Source organism: Delphinapterus leucas, chromosome 13, assembly GCF_059928025.1.
Source record: "Delphinapterus leucas isolate spDelLeu-1000000601 "Yukka" chromosome 13, BTC_Dleu_Yukka2, whole genome shotgun sequence".
NCBI classification, from domain to species: domain Eukaryota; kingdom Metazoa; phylum Chordata; class Mammalia; order Artiodactyla; family Monodontidae; genus Delphinapterus; species Delphinapterus leucas.
Genome location: NC_143141.1, coordinates 29146519 through 29169957, shown reverse-complemented (window position 1 = coordinate 29169957; position 23439 = coordinate 29146519). Strand labels below are relative to the sequence as shown.

The 23439-nt window shown below is 37.5% G+C and overlaps 1 long non-coding RNA gene across 2 annotated transcripts; it reads right to left on the bottom strand.

The window, feature by feature from the left end:
- Positions 1 to 1019: 1019 nt before the first annotated feature.
- LOC149747716 (uncharacterized) lies at positions 1020 to 22836 on the bottom strand. 2 transcript variants are annotated; one of them, XR_016395391.1, is made up of 4 exons: positions 22682 to 22836; positions 20914 to 20977; positions 16757 to 16928; positions 1020 to 1153 (listed from the first exon to the last, which is right to left on the bottom strand). It is a non-coding gene; the product is annotated as an uncharacterized LOC149747716 (long non-coding RNA). The 2 variants fall into 2 exon arrangements; XR_016395390.1 differs by lacking the exon at positions 1020 to 1153 and having other exon boundaries at positions 14793 to 16928; positions 22682 to 22831.
- Positions 22837 to 23439: the final 603 nt, after the last annotated feature.

Below are 23439 nucleotides of genomic sequence, written 5' to 3'. Positions count from 1 at the left end.
AATCCTGTCAGCTCTACCACTAGCTGAGATCCAGGCTTTCACCTCTGGATACCTCTGGCAGATATGGGGTCTGTGTTGGTCTTAAAATTATTCTTAGAAGAGTGGGGACTCATTCATTCTTTCAACACATTTTATTGCTTATATTCTATGTGTCAGTTACAGTGCTGGGTCTTGAAATACAGAAGTCAACACACGAAAATACAAGGATAAAACACATTTTCTACCATATTAACTTTTTTCATTCATCAATTCATCCCTAAATCATTCAACACGCATCTTCTTATTGAATACTGATGAGGGGTCAAATGCTATGCTAAACACTCAGTATATAGCTGCAAATGAGATGGACAGGCCCTGATTTTGATGTCACTACTATCTTTTGTCCTGCCATATAATGGGACAGCTTCATTATTCCCTTTACCCTAAGTTTTTATCACAGATTGCTAATGAAAATAAAGCTGTTAGTGGAGTTTCAACATGCATAGGTAAATGAGAACACAGAACTCCCCTTTCTCATGTCCCGTTCTCCTCCTTCTAACTCCCTATGTGAAGTCACTTTGTGCCAAGGACAAGAAGCTGTGCCCCAATAAGAACCAAGCTGATTTCCTCACACTGACTGGGGCTATTGCACACTTAGAAGGCTTGATGCTTAATTTTGATAAGCAACTAGAAGACCATGGAGACAACCTATAAAAATGATTTGTCTTGGGAGAAAATACTAAAGAGGGTTAATGTGCTGTTCCACATGTCTAACCCCCTGGATTAAACCACAGGCACCAAGGTCACCAAGTGTACTTGGCAACAATGAGCTAATAATAAAAAAAAGCATCATACTGTTATTGTATTCATTTTCCCCCAAGGCGCTCTCTGATAAACACCACAACCTCTAAGAGAATTGAGAACAGCTTCCTTGTGGGGTAGGTCATATAATATATATGCATCTTTTTCCAAGCAGTTAAATCATATCCAGCTATCAGCACACCTTACTTAAGGTGATCGTAATGTATGAGATTAAATGTTCCTATCTGATCGGAAAACTTCTTGTCCTCAATTCATTGGCTGTACTGGATTTTTTCTTCTTGGGTCAGACCTTCAGACTTCTACCAGAAATCCTTCCTTTGGGGAAACCAGGCCTTCCCAGAAACTCAGGAAACTGAAATGGAGACAGCAAGAGAGAAGGAAATTATTTGGACACATAGACCTTAATTGTTTGGTTTTAAGTAAACGTCCAAGCAAACATCTTCTAGATGGTATAATAACTTTAGGGAAATTCACGGTTTATAAGTTTGGGTACTCATAAACTGAACATATTATGATAAGAGTACAGGTTGCATTTTGTGTCTTCAACTCAAGCAAAGGCTTCAAAAAAGGCCCAGTTATCCTTTGTTCATTAAGGCACAAAGAGAGGGCGAAAAGGGCAAGTTTCGAAGTCGTTTTCTTTACAATTTACTTCCTTTCTTCAGTCTTCAACAAGATATTCAGGAAATTAACTTTACTAAAGTTAATTATTCATAAAATAAACATAGGAACCTGCAGAAGACTATTTCACAGAGACCTGTAATGTACAATATCCATTGCATACATGCACCATGAGCTTGTCTTTTCTAGCACTGGCATACACAAAACTCTGTGTGTGTGTGTGCGAGCGTGTGTGTGTGTGTGCACGTGTGTGTCTTTTTCTGTGATGGAGCCATAGGGAGAAAATAAATCTATTGGCTGCAATTCAGTGATGTACGAAGATTTAAGGGTAAAGGAGAAGGTAACATCAAGTGAAACAATAAAGTCATGAGGTTGTGGCTCCATAATAATAACAATAGCAGTCTTCTGTAACCAAGGGAGCAGGCTCCTCAAATTATAGTCACACCTGTTAGACCATCTGCCCATACATTTCACACTATCATTAATGGAAAACAAATGGCACTGTCTCTCCTTCCCTTTATCCATTGGCCATCCTCATATGAACTCTTTTTCTCTTCAAGGTCATGCTCTTTCCTATCTGTTTAAAAATATTAGGATTTAGGAGGAGTGATACGTAATGTGCCGTGCCTTGGTACTTGTACCAGTGACGGCTCTGTAAGGAGCACTGGGTTGTTAGGAGGCTATCAACTGAGTTCCCCTAGAAGCAGACCTTGAGGCAATAATTTGAGTGCAAACTGCTCATCTGGGAGGTGCTTCCAGAAAACTCAGAAGTGGAGTGGGAATTGAGAATGGAGGCATGGAAGGAAGCCAACAGAGGTGCATTACCGAATAAATTACTCCTGCAGGGAACTGCTGCCAGTACTTCAGGCGAGTTCTGTGAAACTCTACAGAACATGTCTCAGAGTTATCCCAAGAATCGGTGAGAAACTTGAAGTACTTATCTTCCAGTCCCCTCTGTCCTTGGTTGAAAGCTACACCCAGATACATTAACTCCTGTACACTTCTGGCCTGCCCTAAGGTGGATAATTGCAGGCGGCAGCATGATTCTATCAGCATATACTGGAATGATGAGTGCTGGGGAGATATGAGTGGAGCATCGAAACCATCTAATACAGTCGGGGCAGGAGATATTAATTATTTGCTTGAAAGTCCAAATGGATAACCTTAAATTCCTGGGTTTATGGTTTTACTTTGAGGTATTTAAGCATGATGTATGAGTAAAAATTTCCTCTGTTAAATCAAGTTTAAGGTCCTAACTCCCTAATCTTCTGGAAAACTGTGGTATCTTGTAACAGATTTTTGAAAAGTAACATGATTAAGATTTCAAATTGACCATTCATTCATTCACTCATTCAACACACATTTATTGAACACCTAAAGTATGTCATGGGTTAAACTAGGCACCAGTGTTACTGTTACTAAAATCATTATAGTGCCACCTAGAATTCAATGTATTGTGACACTCAAGTAAGAAAATCCATAGTTACCGTAAAAGATATTACAGAGTGCTATAGGAAGACACAGTAAGACCTTAATTCATGCTGTGGACAGTAGTATATGGGCGATATCAGTAGGGCTTCCTGTAGAAGGCAATTGAAATGGATATGTAACATGAAGGAAGGGTGAAGTTTTGAGGAAAAGAGAAGATAAATTCACAGTTGCCAGAAAATGAATGGTTAAGGATCAGTCCAGAAAGGAGTTCCATTCATAATCAGTATAAGAAATGCTCACTGGGGCTTCCCTCGTGGCGCAGTGGTTGAGAGGCCGCCTGCCGATGCAGGGGACACGGGTTCGTGTCCCGGTCCGGGAAGATCCCACATGCCGCGGAGCGGCTAGGCCCCGTGAGCCATGGACACTGAGCCTGCGCGTCCGGAGCCTGTGCTCCGCAACGGGAGAGGCCACAACAGTGAGAGGCCCGCGTACCGCAAAAAAAAAGAAAAAAAAAAAAAAAAGAGAAATGCTCACTGGCGTGTAGGAAAAGAAGACAATGGAGAGGGGCGTAGAAGCCAGATCATGCATGGTCCATGTATGTATAGTAAGTGCTATGGTCTAGTCTTTGTGTTCCCCTCCAAATTCATACGTTGAAATCTTACTTTCCGTAGCTGATAGTATTAGTAGGTGGGGCCTTTGGGAAATGATTATGGTATTAGTGCTCTTATAAAAGAGACCCCACAGAGCTCCCTAAGCTCTTCTGCCATGTGAGGATACAATGAGAAGTCTGTGATTCAGAAGAGGGCCCTCATCTGACCATACTGGCAACCTATTCTTGAACTCACAGCCTCCGGAGCCGTGAGAAAAAAAATTCCTGGTGTTTATGAGCCACCCAACCTGCAGTATAATCTTACAGCAGCCCAAAAGGACAAAGAGAGTTTGGATGTGAGATTTTCCTCCAAGAAAGATGGGAATCCATTGAAGGATTTTACCTGGTAACTTAGAAGAGAGAAAAGTTTCATAACACAATCAGGTACTTTTATAAGAAAAATTTGTTTCTTTTTCAGAAAGATCACTCTGGAAATACTGTGACTAGATTTTTGGAGAAGTGTGATGGCAGGCCCGGATATAGAAAGATGAGTTGGTAGTCCATTAATATAAGTCAAACAAGAAAGTGGATATAAAAAGTGTGAATTTGTGGCTGAGAGTTCTTTTCTTTTACTACTTGAAAAATGTTATGTCAATGCTTCTGACTCCATAATTTTAGACAAGAAATATGCTGTCATTGGAATTGGTTTCTCAATAAGTGATGCATCGTTTCTGCCTGTCCACTTTCGAGATTTGTTTTGTCTCTACTTTTCAGAAGTTTAATTATGACGCGTCTTGACAAGGATACCTTTGTGTTTTTCCTCTTTGGATTTGCTCAGATCCTTGGATGTGTGCTTATGTCTTCTAAAAAATTGGGAACGTTTCAGTCATTATTTCTCTGAATACTTTGTCAGTCCTACGTGCTCTCTGTTTTCATTCTGGAACCTTGATGATATGAATGTTAGTGCTTTTGTTACTGTTTACAGGTTCTTGAGATCCTGTTCTTTCTCCCATCTCTACCCCTCAGCCTATTTTTCTCTGTACATGTGGTACATTGTATTGATCTCTTCTAAGTTCATGATTCTGTGCTTTGTAATCTCCACTCTACTCTTGAGCAAAGTTTTTTGATTGTTGTATTTTTCAGTTCTACTGTTCTCATTTGTTTTTATTCTTATAACTTCTAGTTCTTTGTTCACATTTTCTATTTTTCCCATTTCCGTCAAGGAACACATAATTGCTAATTGAAGCATTTATGTGACAGCTTATTTAAAACCCCTGTCTGATAATTTCAATAGATGTTTTATCTCAGTGCTGGTGTAGGTCTATTGTCTTTTCTCATTTATTCTGTGATTTCCTGCTTCTTGGTGCCATGAGTGTTTTTCAATTGGATTCTAAACATTGTGAGTTATTATATGACTCTGTATCCCATTTAATTTTATTATTACTTTTTAGAAGGAAGTCATCCTATTGGAGGTGGAGTATGAGGACTGGGGGGTTACGTACAGATTTCCACTGGGCCCTACTGTCAAAACCCCAGCAAAAGTGGGCACTTACATTCTCTCACTGCAGACAGATCAAGTAGAAGTTCAGCTATCCTACTGGCCCTTCTGACACCTTCCCCCCAAAAGTGGGAACATTAATATCATTCTGTTGCCTTTTAGTAGGAGTGGAAGTTCATCTCCCCAGTAGATTTCTTGACACCAGGGGAGGGGAGAGGTGAAGTGTTTGCTGTGTTTGCTGTCCTTCCTCCCACTTCATTCCTTCTTGTTGATGCCGGGTGTGGGTAGAGGGTCAGCTACCTGCTGGCCCCACTGACACCAGGGTAAGAGGAAGAGAACTGCCAACTAGCCCTGCTTGTGCCATCTCATTCTGTCTTACTGCCTCAGGACGGTTATGGGGATTCAGCACCCCATTGGGTCTCACGGACACCATGTGTTGGGGGTTAGTGGGGTGCCTACTCCCTCCAACCTGTAACATCCTATTCTTATCGATGTCAGGGAGAGACGGAGGCTAGGTCCCACCATTGGACCCCACGACTGTGTGAGGGCAGCCCAGTGTTAACTAGCCTGTCAGGCACCACCTTTGAAAGTCTCTTTGCTAATGCAAAGGGGTGGAGGCTCAGCTCACCACTGCACCACACTGAAACAGCCCTGGTGGCGAATCAGAGCGCTGCCTCTTCTGGAGGGCAGGAGTGGGGTGGTGTGGAAGATCAAATCGTAGCTTGGCCCAACTGAAACCACAGGACATAGGGGATGGGTGCAATATTCCACTGGCACTTGGCTCGAGTAGTGTGTATATTATTGCCCAAATGGTTTTCTGTCTTTGACAACCCCTTTCCTCATACCTTGGCTAGGGGGAACGGGGGTTTTGTGTTTTCTTTTTTGAAGCTTTTTTGTCTGTTGTTCTGTTGGTGGTTATTGATTGGGGGTTCCTGTAATACCCTCTCCAGGATGTATGGGAAGCAACAGGAAACACAGGGGACTCATCACCATGTTATTCCTCAAGTCCCAAAGTCCCTAGTTAAGTCTGCCTTCTCATTTCCACCTTTCAGTGTCTTCCTATGTTTGTCTGTTGTTATGTTCAGGGTTTTAGTTTTAAGTGGAAGAACCTGGGAGAAATGGGCTACTTCACCTTCTTGGAAGCAGAGGTCTGGAGGCCTATGGATGTTACAAAGTACTGCTGACTGTAAATTAAAATTTGATGATATACACCTTGCCCTTTAAGAATTCTTCTGCTAGATGATGTGGCTTCCCAAAGTAGCTACAATTTGATTTTCATACTTCTAAAAGTCAAGTGTTTTGCCGCAGTTGAAATTTAAAGATAAGCAAGAGATGAGGCTAAGATGATCTATGTGGTAACAGATTAAAGTTGGAAACATCAATATACATTCATGCTTAGCTTAATATTGCTTCATATTACCTTAACACACATGGTTATGTAGAGAGATACTTATAGATATGTCCATATACGTGGGGAATGTACACACATGTTATCTCTTTGCTCTGTCAGCTGAGAAGATCTAGAAGCAATGACATCCGGGCAGCAATTAGCACACCCCACACCCAGATCCTGCTGTCTAATGCTGTTCTCCACTAAAAAGACCTAGTTATCCTTGAAGAAATAGCTGATTCTAGGACTGGGGCAGTAAATATACAAGATTTATATACAAGGCCATCTTATAGTGTCAGAAAGTAAGGAAGTTCCAAAAAAATATATAGGATGGGGATACCTCAGAGTGGCACACGAGCCACTGAACTGAAAAGAGTTCACAAGGGTCAGGACTAGAGCAATTTGAGGAACAAAGTAACTAACGTAGAATTAGATTATGACCCAAAGTATAAAATAAAAATCCGTGAGTTCTTCTGATATAAATAAATAATTGGATACATAAATAAATGCGGGAGAATAGATAAATCTCCAGTGCAAAAGAATTCCAAATAGTTTATGTAGTACTCCATCGTAAGCATAACTCTCTATTCCTTAGTTGTGGGCTGAGCATATTGACTTCCTTCCAAAAAGTACAATATGGAGAAGGGAAAACAGTAATTTTACAATGGAGAAACCTGAAAAACACTACCTCAGCCTGGTGATCAAGGTCGACCTCAGCATTCATAATGCATATTGATACTTTGTACACTTGATGTGATCTGACAAAATAACCCTTCTACTCTTGTGGTCTTCCTCCCCCAAACACATAATCCCAATATTATCAATGAAACATGCATCAAACAAATTCTAGTAGCGGGCATCCTACACAAGCCTAACTACTCAAAATTGCCAAGGTCATGCAAGGAAAATCTGAGAAGCTATCAAACCCAAGAGGAGCCTAAGGAAACATGGCAACTAAATGTAATGTGATGTTTTGGATGAAATCCTGGAATAGAAAAAGGACATTAGGTAAAAACTAAGGAACTGGACTAATGTATGGACTATAGTAAACAATAATGTATCAATATTTGTTCACTGATTGTAACAATGTAACATACTAATATAAGTTGATCGTCACAGAGGGAAATGGGTATAGTGTATATGGAAACACTTTATACTATCTTCTCAATTTTTCTGGAAAATTAAAACACTTCTAAAAAATAAAGTCTATAAAAACGTTGTGTTTTCTTGTTTTATGATGATGTGCCTGTATTTCCTAATAAATATGTAAATTTGCTTTGCCTTCCTTGATACTGATATTAAAGAAAATACTAAGTAACTCTGAAAGAATTTGTAACTCCAATTTAACAAGCAATAATTCTGGGTATTAACTTTTTAGGAGAACCCACTGAATAAATCAAAGCAAATTGTCTTTAAAGGCTGAATTTCTTTTCAGTGTTTAATCTTTTCTATGATTAATGCATACCACAAGCATGGTTCTCTTTCAAAGGGCAGAAAACATTGCTTGTAGGCAAGGTCTAAAATACAGTGAAATATTCATGTATGATGCTATAACAACTTTAATGTATTTTATGTTTTCAAAATGATGAAGTGTTATTTCAGTCAATAAAGTATTCACTTTTATACATTTCCTACCCACCTTTTCCCAGAACACCCACAAGGAAATGATACTATCATCTGATATTAGGCTCATCAATTTAAATTGGAGTTTTTGGTAGCTGTGGTTGCCAACGGTACTGGAATGTGTGATACTTTTACAAATCCTCTCCATGGCAAAATCTGATCTTCACAAGGTACATCACAGTACGTGCCTAAGGCCAATGACATAGAGCTTTGTAGCTAGATTACCAAGCATTTTACTTAGAGGCACAATAGAATGTAGAAAAGGCCATTTCTCCTTCTGTCTTTTTCTGCTCAAAGGTCACTCACCATCTCAGAAGTTTTCCATAAACTCAGACTATATAATGTCACTTAATGTGAATGTAGCTCAACATTCTGTTTTAGTACAGCTAATCTCACATTATTTTATTGGTCCTAAATATGTAAATCATCAGCAAAGTTTTGTACTTAACTTTTTTTTTGGATGTGGACCATTTGTTAAAGTCTTCATTGAATTTGTTACAATACTGCTTCTGTTTTATGTTCTGGTTTTTTGGCTGCGAGGCATGTGGGACCATAGCTCCCCGACTAGGGATTGAACCCACACCCCCCTGCATTGGAAGGCGAAGTCTTAACCACTGGACCGCCAGGGAAGTCCCTGTACTTAACTTTTAAAAATAATTAAAATAAGCTATTCAACACATTTTTCCTAAAAAAAAAAAAAAAAGTAATTCCTCTTAGGCTGGCCCTGGGCACATACATGACTTTGCCATTTTTTCCATGGATTATTTTCTTATCTGTTCAACTGTGTCACATTTCTTCTACCTTCTCAAAAAGAAGCATTTAAAAATTCATCTACGCGTTCATGCATTCATACATTTATTAAATAAATCTACTGAACACCTACATACGGCACAGAAAAGGAGGCAGAAAACTAATCTGGGTTGCACAGAAAGTAATGAACTCAGTTAAAATTTTTGGTGAAAACAGGTGTTACTCAATCTACTGGAAATTACATTTCATTATGGGGACTCACACACTCAAGGAAAACCAAGACCTAAATAATAATAAAGTAATAAAAGCACTAGCCATTTACTGAGTGCCTGCTTTTACCTGACTCTGAAACTCTAAAATCATTACGGATGTTTTGAGGATTGTCTGATATAATTGTAATTTCTATTTTACAGATGAAAATAACAAGGTTCAGAGACATTAGGTTACTTGCCTAAAGTGAAGTGGCCCAGAAACTACACAACTGGAAATTGAACCTTAGATTTCATAATGCCAAAATCTGTGCTTTTAATCACAATGTGTGTGTGTGTGTGTGTGTGTGTGAGAGAGAGAGAGAGAGACAGAGAGAGAGAGAGAGAGACAGAGAGAGACAGAGAGAGACAGAGAGAGACAGAGAGAGAAAGAGAGAGAATGTGTTTAATAGAGAACTTCTGAGAAATGGCAAGAAAACTGCCAGGTACCCATAAAACAATAATTTAGGAGCTTCTTACTATACAAGTAATTGTTAATCATATGGCTGAACTAAGGATCTCTCACTTTTGAACTAAGAAATCAAAAGCTTCCAGAAGTTGAGTCTAAATTTTACACTTACATAAGATACTTCATACAGAATGCTAAAGTATACTAACTAAAGAGTTCTGAAAATACTGGAAGCATTCATACTAGTATGATTTCATAATGTGGATAATAGAGGATTTAAGAAATTGGCAGAGGCAACTGCAGACTCATTTCTTATCATTTCTGTGAAGGGCAAGATAAATCAATAAAATGAGAAAAATGAAAAAAGAATGGCTAGCAATTTTAGGTAGTTTGCTTCATCTCCATACTAGGAAAGACTAAGCAAAAAAAAAAACTTCTCGAAATTTTATTTTGAAAGCACCTACAAGTGTATATGGTCTTTTTATACCAAATAACTTGGAATTATGGACTGTCCAATAAGTCTAATCTTCTCTGATGATAAAATTGCTGGCTTTATTTGAAACTATGAAATGAAAAGTGAGGTAATAATCAGAAATTCTTAAGAAAAGGAGTAGACAAAACAAAATTCTAAGAGTTGTGTCAAAAAATATTTTGAAACGAACATAAAATCCCCATTACTGGTACAGAGCTTTTAAAACTTTATCTTGGTTTTAAGCTTTAATAAACATTGATATGTTTACATAATTACTGTCATAAAGAAGACACAATTTTAGGTCAGCTTTCTTCATTCTTTCTTTATTAAGCATTATTTTATTTTGCTCCATCATCTTGTAATTATAATATAGTAACTGTGTCACTTTCTACTAAGTGGATATAATTTCCTAAACTGTTGTCCTATTCTTAACAATTAAAGGTGTTTCCAATGTTTTGTTATTACAAATGACATGACAATGAGCATCTTTATATAATAATTTTCTGGATTATAAATTACTTATCGGCATAAGCTTCCAGAATTAGAATTAATGTGTAAAACGCTATTAACATTTTTATCTTGCTAGACATTGCCAAATTACTTGTCAAAAGATGGAACCAAATTATATTGCAAAAATCTTTGCCAACAGAAAACATTATATACAATTTTTGATTTTGCTGAATTATTAAGTTGGAAACCTATGTTCCATTTCTTTGAATTCTTTGATAACAGCGTGCTGCTGCAGGCTGCGAGGGCAGCCATGTCCATGAAGGCTCCCCAGAGTTGGCGCGGGGAAGTGGAAAAAGGTAAAAAAAAAATACGAATTGTATTTTCCCTCGATTGTTATCTCTCATTCTTTTCTGCCTCTGTGTAACTTATATCCAGGTAGCTGGAGAAACATCATGTGGCAGGGAAAATTGGTATTCCAATAAATTAATAAACACCAACTTCAAATGGATTTTCAAGACTGGAAATATTGCTCTGACTTACAGTAAGTTCTTTCTAATTCTCCTTAAGGACTATTTTCTTAGAAGCTTTCCCTACCCTCCTCAAATTTTCCTCCATCCTCTCTACTTCCTTCACTCTGAGCTGGTGAGGCGCTTCCTAACTCATTAGGAACACAGAAGTCAGTAAATAGTCCACTGCCAAATCCGTTAATTCATTAGCATTTGCATTGATCTTTGTATTCCCTTGCACTACAGGAGTTCAAGTTCAAAGGCCACGTGCACTACAGATAGCATTTCATTTTCTCTCATCTTCTCAAGTACTTCACAGCACTGCATTTTCTACAACCCATCTACTCCTTATGAATGATTCTTGCCAAAATTCAACCTCATTCTAGACTAGTAACTCCAACTTAAAATGTTAAAAACTATACGTGTAACACGAAAGCCTCCCTCCTCCTCTAATCCCTGCATATCTTCTTTAGCCAATTCATGTCTGAACTTTTCAAAATTGTTATCATCATATATTGTTTCCATTTCCTCACGTCCCATCTACTCTATAATTTACATCCATCTGACTTCCCTCACCGTAATCTCTCTGCCCACTGTCCTGAAATTTTACTTATGAAGGTCACCAGCGATCTCCATGTCAGTATAGCCAATGAATAGTTTTTCTCCTATTTCTAGGCTCTTTCCTTCTTTAAAAAAGAAAAAGAAAAACAAAAACCATTTTTTTTCCTCTATCCTTTCACACTCTCATCATCTTCTGTCCTGGTATATTTTACTGGCTTTCCGTGTTTAATCTGATTTCTAACATTCTATGAGTTTCCTTTATCTTCAGTGGAATAAACCACTATATGAAGGATTATTCTCAACAGTTAGTTCTCATAATAACAGTACTAGTAGCAGCAGTCAATACTTCTATAATGCTTATCATGTGCCAGACACTATTCTAAGACACTGTTTAAATACATATATATAGACACACACACACACACACACACACACACGAAGTTTTCCTCCTCATAGGCGTATGAAATAAGCCGATTATTATACCCATGTTACAAATGAGAAAACGGAGGCAATGAGAGGCCAAGGTCACATGATCAGTACTTGGTGAAGCCCCGCCTGAGTTAATGCTGGAACTTTAGAGGAGACAAGTTAAATAATGTCTCACAGATTGGCCTTAAAATGAGCAACATTTAATTAATGACTTGTGAAAGTATCAGAAAAAAAGGGGACATTTTAAATTGAATGGGATCTACTAAGTCATGGATCAGTAACTAAGAATGACTCTTATTGAATGAAATTATTGTTCATTATTCTTTTGAAAGAAGAATAATCTTGTGTTAGTGTTTCACAGTTTTTTTTTTCATTCACATATTTATTCTTTATTAGACACACATTTCCTACACACCTACGTGCCAGTGTCCGCTGCAAGCCTTGGAAGCAAAAAATTACAAAGTCCCTGCTCTTAAGCAAATGTCCAGTGGTGGAGGAAGACAGAGTAAACGTGTAAATAAATGTTGTACAGTGACAGAAATACGACTGGACAAAGGGATGGAGAGGCACTGAGGAGGCAGGTCTCTTTGGTCAAGATAGTAGTGGTGGCGTTTGAACCGAGACCTTAACGATAAGAGGGAAATTGGTCTGGGTAGATGGATTAGCCAATCTAAAGGTGGGAGAGCAAGAAGTAGAGCTTGTTGCATCTGAGGGACTGAAAAGGACAACTGTGCCTCGAGCCCCATGAAGGTCAGGGAAAGATGTAGTAAGTGACCAGAGCACATGGTCTCTGTGAGCCTGGCTAAGTAGTTGAAAATTTCATCTCTTTACAATAGATAGCCTTTAGAGGTTAGAAGCAGTGCAATAATAGCGTCTGATTTGTGCTTTTTAAAAGACTACTTTGACTGTTGAATGTCCTACAAAAGCAAAATACCTGTGTCTCTATGAAGCGCAGATAGTAAATTTTAAAAAGCCCAATGAGCTCATAAGCAGTTGGTTGACTAACTGTTATCATTTATCTTAACTAGACTTCATTAATAGAAGCTTGGTGACCTTGGGGTCCTGGGACATATTAGATTAGGGCAACCCAGCTATTTTCAAATAGTGTGATTTGAAGAATCCTTGAAATTGTTAGGGTCCAGGAAGATTATTTTATTGCTGGGGCTGGATGGGAAGTTTAGAATAAGAAAAGAAAGTATGATGGCTGGCTTCCATCTATTCTCCCTTTCTCTGGGAGAAATGATGGTGGGGTGACTACTTTGCTGTTGACCCAATGCTTCAATTTCAGAGCTGGTTCAATCCAGTAACTATTTGCTGAACAACTATTATATGTTAGGCACCCAGCTGCAACTGGGAATATAAAGAGAATAATTAATAAGAAAAGCAGGTATTACTAACAAGAGACAGGCACTGTGCTAATGCTTAACACGCACCATCTCAAGTTACATTAATTTACACACTAACCATATGAGGTAGATGCATTTATTATACCATTTTCCAGGTGAGAAATCTAATCCCTTTAAGGGGCTTAAGTTACTTCTCCAAGGTTACACAGCTAGTTAGGGGCATAGGCAGTATTTGGACTCAGGTCTGGTATCAGCACCAATTCTCTTAGCCATTATGCTCTCTAAGGACCTTACTTGAGAAGTTCAGATTATACATATATGGGTACAACCAACCCTAAGACCATCTGGCAAAACTGGCTGCTTGAGAAGTCCTGGATTTATGTAAGATGCTCTTGGAATGGAGAAGATCGTGAAGGAGGGTCCCCAAAACACACTCTCTATACTAAGGGGCAACAGAAGAGAGAAAGAATTAGCCTACAGCAGTATGATATTGAGGACCAAGAAACAGTGTTTCTCTCTTTTGTGAACAGTTATTAAATTATTTCTACTTCAGAATATCAGAAAGAAATCACAGGACTATGGACAGTTTGCTGAGCCACCCTATCTATCTTAGCGTGAATCCTGGCAGGTGTAGAGCTCATAGTATGACCCTGGCACCTAAGTGTAGTTAAGTAAGCTTTCATTTTTCTTCGGCCTTAAAGCAAAGCAGCTTTCTGATAGGTATAATTTAGGAAAGTCTTCCAAGAAAATAGTTAAAGTCCACTTTAAATATCTCAGAGAAAAGCAATTTTGCAAAAGATCTATCAGCAAAAGCAAGGCCAAACACACCAATTATTTAGTGAGACTTGTATTGTTATATCATTGCTCATGTTGTTTCTTTATGCATTTACCTGGAAGAAGGCTTTTAATGTTCAACAATTCTCAAAGAGATAAAGACCCACACTGATGTGCCAGAAAGAGCTTTGCCCTGGAATTAGATCAGTTTAGGTTCGGCTACTTACTAGAATTAGGTAACATTCTTAATCTTTCTGAGCCTGTCTCCTATCTGCAAATAGGGATACCACTATCTATTACAGAGGGATGTGGTTAAATTAAATGACACATGTAAGTGAAATATATCCTTCCAGACTGAGAACATACCTAGTAAATGTTAAGTGATCTGCAAATATTCTGCTTTCTTGAAATGGATGAAACCTGTTATCATGATTTTAACCAATGGTCTAAATATCAAGACAATATTTAGTTAAAAGTTATAGCTGTTCTTTCACTGTCCATCTGCATTTTCACATATTCTAACATATTCTCCTTAATAAATTGTGTCAATATTAGTAACATTTGTCATTTCAGCTATTACTGTTCATATGTTTAAAATATTTCAATGTGATATAAGTCGTTACTCAAAGGGATGCCTAGCTGGCTTTGTCAAAGATTTATTTTAAGTAAAAATAAAAGACTCATTTTCACCAAGTTTGATTGAACAGTGTATTCATTAACTGTATGAACTTTCTGGCCAACCCAATACAGTAGCCAAGACATGGAAACAACCTCAGTGTTTTCTTGTGGATGAATGGATGAAGAAAATGGGGTGCATACAACCTACTATTATTCAGCCATGATAAAGAAGGAAATCTGGCTATTTGTGACCACATGGGTGGGTTTGGGGTCATTATGCTAAATGAAATGTCAGACAGAGAAAGATAAATACTTTATGATCTCATATGTGAAATTTAAAATACTGAACTCATGAATGACGGTTGCCAGAGCTGGGGGTTGGAGGTGACGAAAATGAGGGAAGATGATCAAAAGGTAAAAACTTCTAGTTATAAGACAAGTGAGTAATGGTGATGTAATGTACAGCTCGGTCACTACAGTTAACAATGCCGTATTTTATGTTTGAAAGTTGCTAAGAGAGTAGATCTTGAAAGTTCTCATCACAAAGATAACATATGTAATTATGTGAATTAAGGTTAACTAAACTTATTGTGGTAATCATTTCGCACACTATATATATATATATCAATCATCACATTGTACACCTTGGACAGATACAATATTATATATCAATTAAATCTCAATAAAACTGCAAAAATTTCATTTATATTTTAGCATAAATATATCAAATTGGGTTTCTTGACAAGATGAATAATAACTATAGATAAAAGGAAATAAGATATTGTTGTTGCTGTTGTTTGCTTTTCCAGAGTGCAAAACACTAAAAAGGGGGGAGGTGAGTATGGGCTTGCAAATGCTGCTCCATGGGCCCTAATGCTGTGATACAGACATTTAGTCCAGATCTGAAAGACAACTTGAGTCATTTCAACAAATCTGCAAAACAGTCAGGTTCAAACATGAAGAGATGAATAGATATCAGTAAATTCTTTTTCACACTGCAAGCAATCTGCCTTCAGCTTTCAGCAAAACCTCAGTTTTCGGGTTACGAGGGTAACGGTTCTGAAGCAACCAGTACGATGCTTACACCAGTGCTTTCTCCCCACGATGAATAAGTTTTCAGTCTCCCCACCAGTGCTCATCCCTTCTCCCCTTAGCGTCTTGGCCAAAATTCAACCATCAGCCCAGAAAACCCTGTCCTGGTTTCATTGCCTTGTACATGACCACGTTATTTCAATCACCTTGGCACATTTATATTCCCTACTTCCTAAGGTAGGTAGTATATATATGAGATTTTAAATAAAAGAATGCCTGTAAAGTACTTAATGCTCAACTCCTAGCACAATATGAATATTCCGTAACTGTTGACTAGCATTATTATTATATCATTTACATTAAAACGAATCTGTACTTTCTTTCACACACCCATGTTCTTTGTCCCCAACTGGGGTAAAGGAAATAAATGAACACTTATTGATTATCTACAGTGAGAGCATAGAATGCAGTGTAGGCTCTAGAATTAGTGGTGTTCAAGCCTGAAACTGACCTGGATTTGAATTCCAGACCTCTCACTTACTTAGACTTTACTACGCCTCAGTTCCCTTACTGATAATTAGAGATAATAGACATTTCAGGGACCACGGTAAGGATTAAAAGTATTATAATGTTCGGATCCAGATAGGGCACTCATTACCTCATTTAATGTAAACTGTTAGATAATCTGATTGAGTTTTGAGAATCCGATAACGGCTCTGCATCCTTTTGCTAAAAATAATTAGATAGGTAGATAACTATTCATAGCATTTTGCATATAATTCCAGGGCTTTGCTAATATGAAAATCAATCAAAGGCTTTAGTTGGAACAAAGAGCTCAGAGAAATTGTTATGGGGCAAGAATTATAATTCTTCTTGAAATATAGACTATCATCCTGGAGAAGAAAGAACAACATTTTAATGTGGTCAAATTTGGGTCAAAACCATGCACTTCCGTAATGGCGTCTCTACCGGGTCTTGATCTGACTGGGATTGAAATTTCTGACGTTACTGTCCCCATCACAGACTTGAAGACCTGGCAGACAATCAAGTGCAACCTATAGTTAAAGGTCGCTCATCTAAAAAAATGGGTATGTTACCACCATTCTGACAAGAGCATTATGAAGACTAAGAAAAAGCACAAATAAACTCTCCTAACACCTGACAGCCAAGTAACACATCTTTCAGCTCTTTCAATTCTTTTTCCTTCTTACCTTACTTATTTCCTTCACGTATCTGATCTACTCAACCATGTGATGGTCTTCATCTTCAGACATCTTGCTGTCTGGGCTGTTCAACCACACTCACTAGGGACTAGGAGTTTGAGAAGGACTTAGAAAATTGTTTGACACCTGGAAAACATGGCTCCAGAATAGGAAAAAAAATCTGCAAAATTGAGATAAAAACTTGTGTAATTAATATTTTCAACTAATATTACTACAACAGCAATGTTACTCAGCTTTCATATAGTTATCTATAAATTATATTGGATATGTGACTTGGGCACATTTTAATGCATTTGATAACATTGAGGGTAAAGCTTCTAAAAGGGCAACTGCCTAGGACTGAGGAAGGTTTAAAAATGGCCCTGCACAGAATGAACTAGAAGTGACTTCAATGGGAGGGTGAGGCAGAGATGCTGGACCCGGAGAGTGACAGAGCAGGCGTACATTGGAGAGAGCTTTCCTACACAGGAGAGCCAAGAATTTGTTACTTATTGAGTGGGGAGCATGAAGGTAGGGGACCCTATAATGAGAATCCTAGGATTGCTTCTAGATTTCTAACTTGGATAAATGACAGGACGGTACTCTTTGGTGAACACTAAAGGAACAGCAACAGCAGCAAAAGTCAATGCCACCTTTAAAGTAAATTTGGCAGTCTTCTCCTTTTTGAATGAGTGAAAATGCATTAATTAAAGACATACACATTCACACACCTGCTAATATCTGCTCTTCTGCAATCATGTGTTTTCTGTAGAGCGTCTAAATATCTATTCCAGTTGAAGTAGTGCTTAAATACTTCAATATGCCTCTTTTCAGCCAAAAAGAAAAACTGTCTATGACTGTTTCAACATATTTTAAATATATGTATAATCATTGCCAACTTATCTGCTCTGCAGATACTAGTTTCCTATACGATATTTAATATCTCCCTTTACTGAAAGTGTCACTGCTCAGTATTATGATTAATGTTTTTCATTTTTATTATATGTCTGAATGTTAGAATTATTGATTAATCTCTTTATTAATGGAATGATCTTCAGCACAATGTTAAATACTCTTCTTCTCTACTATTATTATAATGTTATTTTAAAGATTTTCCATACAATTACTTTAAATGGGATTTTCAGACTTTTTCAGGCTTTTCGAAGTCAGTAGGATAGGCTCCAGTGAGTAAAAGAAATGCTGAAGAACAACAATATGAATTAAACAAACTTAAGTAGTTAAGAAAGCACTAACCTAGCCATTGAGAAATATATACTAATATTTACATAGTATGTACATATAAATCAATAGTTTCAAAATGAGATAATCCACTGAACAAAATATCTTAAAATGTGAATTAAAAGATGTTGTAGGGCTTCCCTGGTGGCACAGTGGTTGAGAGTCCGCCTGCCGATGCAGGGGACACGGGTTCGTGCCCCGGTCCGGGAAGATCCCACATGCCACAGAGCGGCTGGGCCCGTGAGCCATGGCCGCTGAGCCTGCGCATCCGGAGCCTGTGCTCTGCAACGGGAGAGGCCACAACAGTGAGAGGCCCGTGGACCGCAAAAGAAAATAATAGTAAATAGAAAATAATAATAATAAAAAAATAAAAGATGTTGTAAAACCTCTATATGATTAAAATACAAAAAAATTTATAAGCTTGGAATATAAATAATAAGTGCATTTTTGTCTGGGAGACGAGTTGTTATCTGGGAAACCTCAAGACATTTTGTAGATTATCGAAATCACGTTACTATCGATCTTGAGCATTTCTCCTATCAACTCTATAATTAGTACTGGAAATTAGCATTATGACTCTATTTCACTATCAGGAACACTGAAGAAACTATGTAAAGTGCTAAACCTTGGTTTTAACAAATAGAACACAATTCATCTGAAGAAGATGTTACAATGAACTGAGGAATTAAAAGATCTCAAAGTAGAGAAATTTCACTGACTGCAGTATAAACAACTTGAGGGTAGAGAGTTTCTGTTTTTCCTGTTTGCCCTCCAAATTTTGGAACAGTGTTATATGCACGGTGCAGGGTAATAAGCAAATATTTAACAAATGAAAAGTACTGAATTCATTACCTTGTGGTACAAATTAGGATTTCTTTTGTACTGTAACTAGAAGGTTTTAATTTCAGCATTATGACTTATTAATGTCTTTATGTGATTCCCAGTTCTGTGTCAACCAAACTTATTTGAGTGATAATTAGAGGACTTCATGTTTATCCTATCTTCTAGGATTTCACTTTTGCATATCTGTTAATTCATAATTTTGATATTTTTAGAGCACAACCAAAGACTATAAAAACACATAGAGCAAGCACTTGCTAAAGAACTCTAAATATGAACTCAGATATGAAATTAGAGCCATGCTTGGTTATACTTCTAAGTGCTTCATCTAAAGAGACCTGCAACACTGCTGCATGAATTAATCACCTAGGGTGACTTTTAAACCTACCAACAGCTGGCCCCTCTATCATATCTGATTTTATTCAATAGTCTAAATGATAATAATTTTTTGATCAAGAACTTTATTTTACTGGTTGTAAAGGTGCGCACATGCAGGCGCACACAATCACCAGTGCTTTTAAAAATTGCGGGACAGAATTAATCATAATTATTGAGTTTAAATGTCATTTATCAACTTATTAAAGTGCAAGCAAGCAGGGAAAATAAGCTAAAGACAAGTCTTTCGTTTTTCAATTTATTTTTAAAATGTCTTGTAGAAATCTTTATGAAATTAACACAAAATGGTGGTACCAAAAATCTTTTTGCTTTGTTTATTCCCTAGTCTGTGGCAATGTAAACAGTGCAAGTTTACCCAGAATTTAAGTTAAGGAAAGCTATACTGTATTAAGTTTAGCCAAACATTGTCTAACTTGCAATCATATTTTTTTCAAATAAATAAAATTTCTATTCTCCTCCCTCTCTCCTCATCTCCCTTAAGGTATGTCAACTCTAACCCCGCCCCCCCCATACACACAACTTGTTGCCTCTGACATTATCTCCTCTACTAGACGCACTTTTGTACTTATTGCTACACAATAGTTCAACAATAAAATGTGATAAATGCAGGCAAAGGTGTTTCAAGAAAGAAGGTAAATGTCCTTACACATTTTCAACATAGAAACAGAATTTTTCGAAAATGAGTTACAAAACAGCAAAATTTTAAAAAAATTAGTTATAGATAAAGTTTGCAGATAATGTTGTCATTCCTCTTAAAAGAAGAGGGATAAGGCACAGAAGAAATGTAGTGTTGAGGACAATGCTGTCGTTATTACTTGTTTGCCGTTTGATGGTGGGTAAAATAATTAATTTCATTGGGTTTCTCTTTCTGTGCCTCTAAAATGTGGATTCCCAGGCTAAGAAAATATTTCAAATCTTTTCTAGGTCGAAAAGTCACAGACCTTAGTGTCTGCGTACCATTTACAAAGGCCACATTTTCACAAAAGATAGCATTCTTGGAAAACACCTTTATAGAAAGAAAAAGCTATATTTAGAAAGTCCACTCAGTGTCCAGGGTTTTCTGAAGTCGTACTGCTGTTTATAACCAGGTGTAGGCCAGGAGGACAACACATTTGCTTTAATAACTGTCCAGATTTCTTGGAGTTAAAGATAAGTTTTTCATTATTCTGTTGACCTAAGAAATTATTGAAAATAAGAATTGTTCTAATTTACTTATTGAATTGCCCAGTTCTTACCTGGCCTGACATGAAAGGTGATTTAAAAGATTGCATTTAAGTTTGGACATATAGCCTTCATCCTGCTGTTTCATCACAGACCTCTTACAGGATAAACACGTGCAACCATTTTGAGTTTCTGAATGCGAGTGCTCCTTAGAGTATCTGCCCATTATAAATTTCTTGCCAACTTACTCCACTTTGAATGCAGGTAGAAATTTATAAATTTATCCAAGAACTTATTTTTATTTTTATGAATCTTACTGGTTTTCTTTTAATACCGAGGACTTTATCAAATTCATGGACATTTGATAGAATAAAAAGCAAAAGCATAATTAGGAAAAATCCAAAAACCTCAAATAGAAAATAAGATGCTATGTTGTTAGTAACAGAAATTAGCACAAATGGACTGAAAAACTGACCACCATTGTAAACTGAGCTTTTAACTAGGGGAGTCGCCAGGAAAAGGAGGATTACCTGACTCAGGGGTCTTCTCCTCTTTCTTTGCCCTCTTTTAACAATCTCGAAAATTAAAGAAAGGCTGAAATGACAATAAAAATAATTTATTTCCCAAACCAAAGTATAAATAGCAATTTTAGCCGCTAGTGATTCTGAAATTGCCCTGAACTTTGTCCTTATAAAAATGCTCCAAGAATTACGTTTTGCAAATCCACAGATTTACTATCCATATTCAAGTCATTTATGTAGACAAAGAATGTAGCCAGCCTTATCGGTAACACAGGATGTTATAACCATCAAGCCATCAGCCACTGAAGCCACACCCAAAGCCACACCCTGAGGGGATTCAGGATGGAGAAAACAGGATACTGGCCCTAGATAAATAAAGTGCAAATCAAGGGAATGATTCCCAGGAGACCAGATTCTTGCATCTCACCATATATAGAAAAGTGCTACATTTATTAACTTAAGATGTCTAGTTTCTTTAATTAACAGTAATCTTTTGATGTTCCAACTACCTGTTTGTTTTTTTGCAAGAACCCCTAAATACCCTGTGCCCTCCCTTACCTCTTCAGAACAGTCCCTCAGAGCTATCTGAGAGGCTGTCTCCTGACTTCAGTCCTCAGTATGTCCTCCACATAAAACATAATTCTCAACTTCTAGGTTGTGCATTGTTTTCCAGTCAACATTTAATTGTATGGCTCATGTGGGTACTATGCCTAAATGTAATGGGATGGGCTATAAATTATTAAAACTAGATAAATTCTGTCAGCTCTACCACTAGCTGAGATCCAGGCTTTCACCTCTGGATACCTCTGGCAGATATGGGGTCCGTGTTGGTCTTAAAATTATTCTTAGAATAGTGGGGACTCATTCATTCTTTCAACACATTTTATTGCTTATATTCTATGTGTCAGTTACAGTGCTGGGTCTTGAAATACAGAAGTCAACACACGAAAATACAAGGATAAAACACATTTTCTACCATATTAACTTTTTTCATTCATTAATTCATCCCTAAGTCATTCAACACGCATCTTCTTATTGAATACTGATGAGGGGTCAAATGCTATGCTAAACACTCAGTATATAGCTGCAAACGAGATGGACAGGCCCTGATTTTGATGTCACTACTATCTTTTGTCCTGCCATATAATGGGACAGCTTCATTATTCCCTTTACCCTAAGTTTTTATCACAAATTGCTAATGAAAATAAAGCTGTTAGTGGAGTTTCAACATGCATAGCTAAATGAGAACACAGAACTCCCCTTTCTCATGTCCCGTTCTCCTCCTTCTAACTCCCTATGTGAACTCACTTTGTGCCAAGGACAAGAAGCTGTGACCCAATAAGAACCAAGCTGATTTCCTCACACTGACTGGGGCTATTGCTCACTTAGAAGACTTGATGCTTAATTTTGATAAGCAACTAGAAGACCATGGAGACAACCTATAAAAATGATTTGTCTTGGGAGAAAATACTAAAGAGGGTTAATGTGCTGTTCCACATGTCTAACCTCCTGGGATTAAACCACAGGCACCAAGATCACCAAGTGTACTTGGCAACAATGAGCTAAAAAAAAAAAAAGCATCATACTGTTATTGTATTCATATTCCCCCAAGGCGCTCTCTGATACACACCACAACCTCTAAGAGAATTGAGAACAGCTTCCTTGTGGGGTAGGTTATATAATATATATGCATCTTTTTCCAAGCAGTTAAATCATATCCAGCTATCAGCACACCTTACTTAAGGTGATTGTAATGTATGAGATTAAATGTTCCTACCTGATCGGAAACCTTCTTGTCCTCAATTCATTGGCTGTACTGGATTTTTTTTCTTCGGTCAGACCTTCAGACTTCTACCAGAAATCGTTCCTTTGGGGAAACCAGGCCTTCCCAGAAACTCAGGAAACTGAAATGGAGACAACAAGAGAGAAGGAAATTATTTGGACACACAGACCTCAATTGTTTGGTTTTAAGTAAACGTCCAAGCAAACATCTTCTAGATGGTATAATAACTTTAGGGAAATTCACGGTTTATAAGTTTGGGTACTCATAAACTGAGCATATTATGATAAGAGTACAGGTTGCATTTTGTGTCTTCAACTCAAGCAAAGGCTTCAAAAAAGGCCCAGTTATCCTTTGTTCATTAAGACACAAAGAGAGGGCGAAAAGGGCAAGTTTCGAAGTCTTTTTCTTTACAATTTACTTCCTTTCTTCAGTCTTCAACAAGATCTTCAGGAAATTAACTTTACTAAAGTTAATTATTCATAAAATAAACATAGGAACCTGCAGAAGACTATTTCACAGAGACCTGTAATGTACAATATCCATTGCATACATGCACCATGAGCTTGTCTTTTCTAGCACTGGCATACACAAAACTCTGTGTGTGTGTGTGTGTGCGCGCGTGTGTGTGTGTGTGCACGTGTGTGTCTTTTTCTGTGATGGAGCCATAGGGAGAAAATAAATCTATTGGCTGCAATTCAGTGATGTACGAAGATTTAAAGGTAAAGGAGAAGGTTACATCAAGTGAAACTATA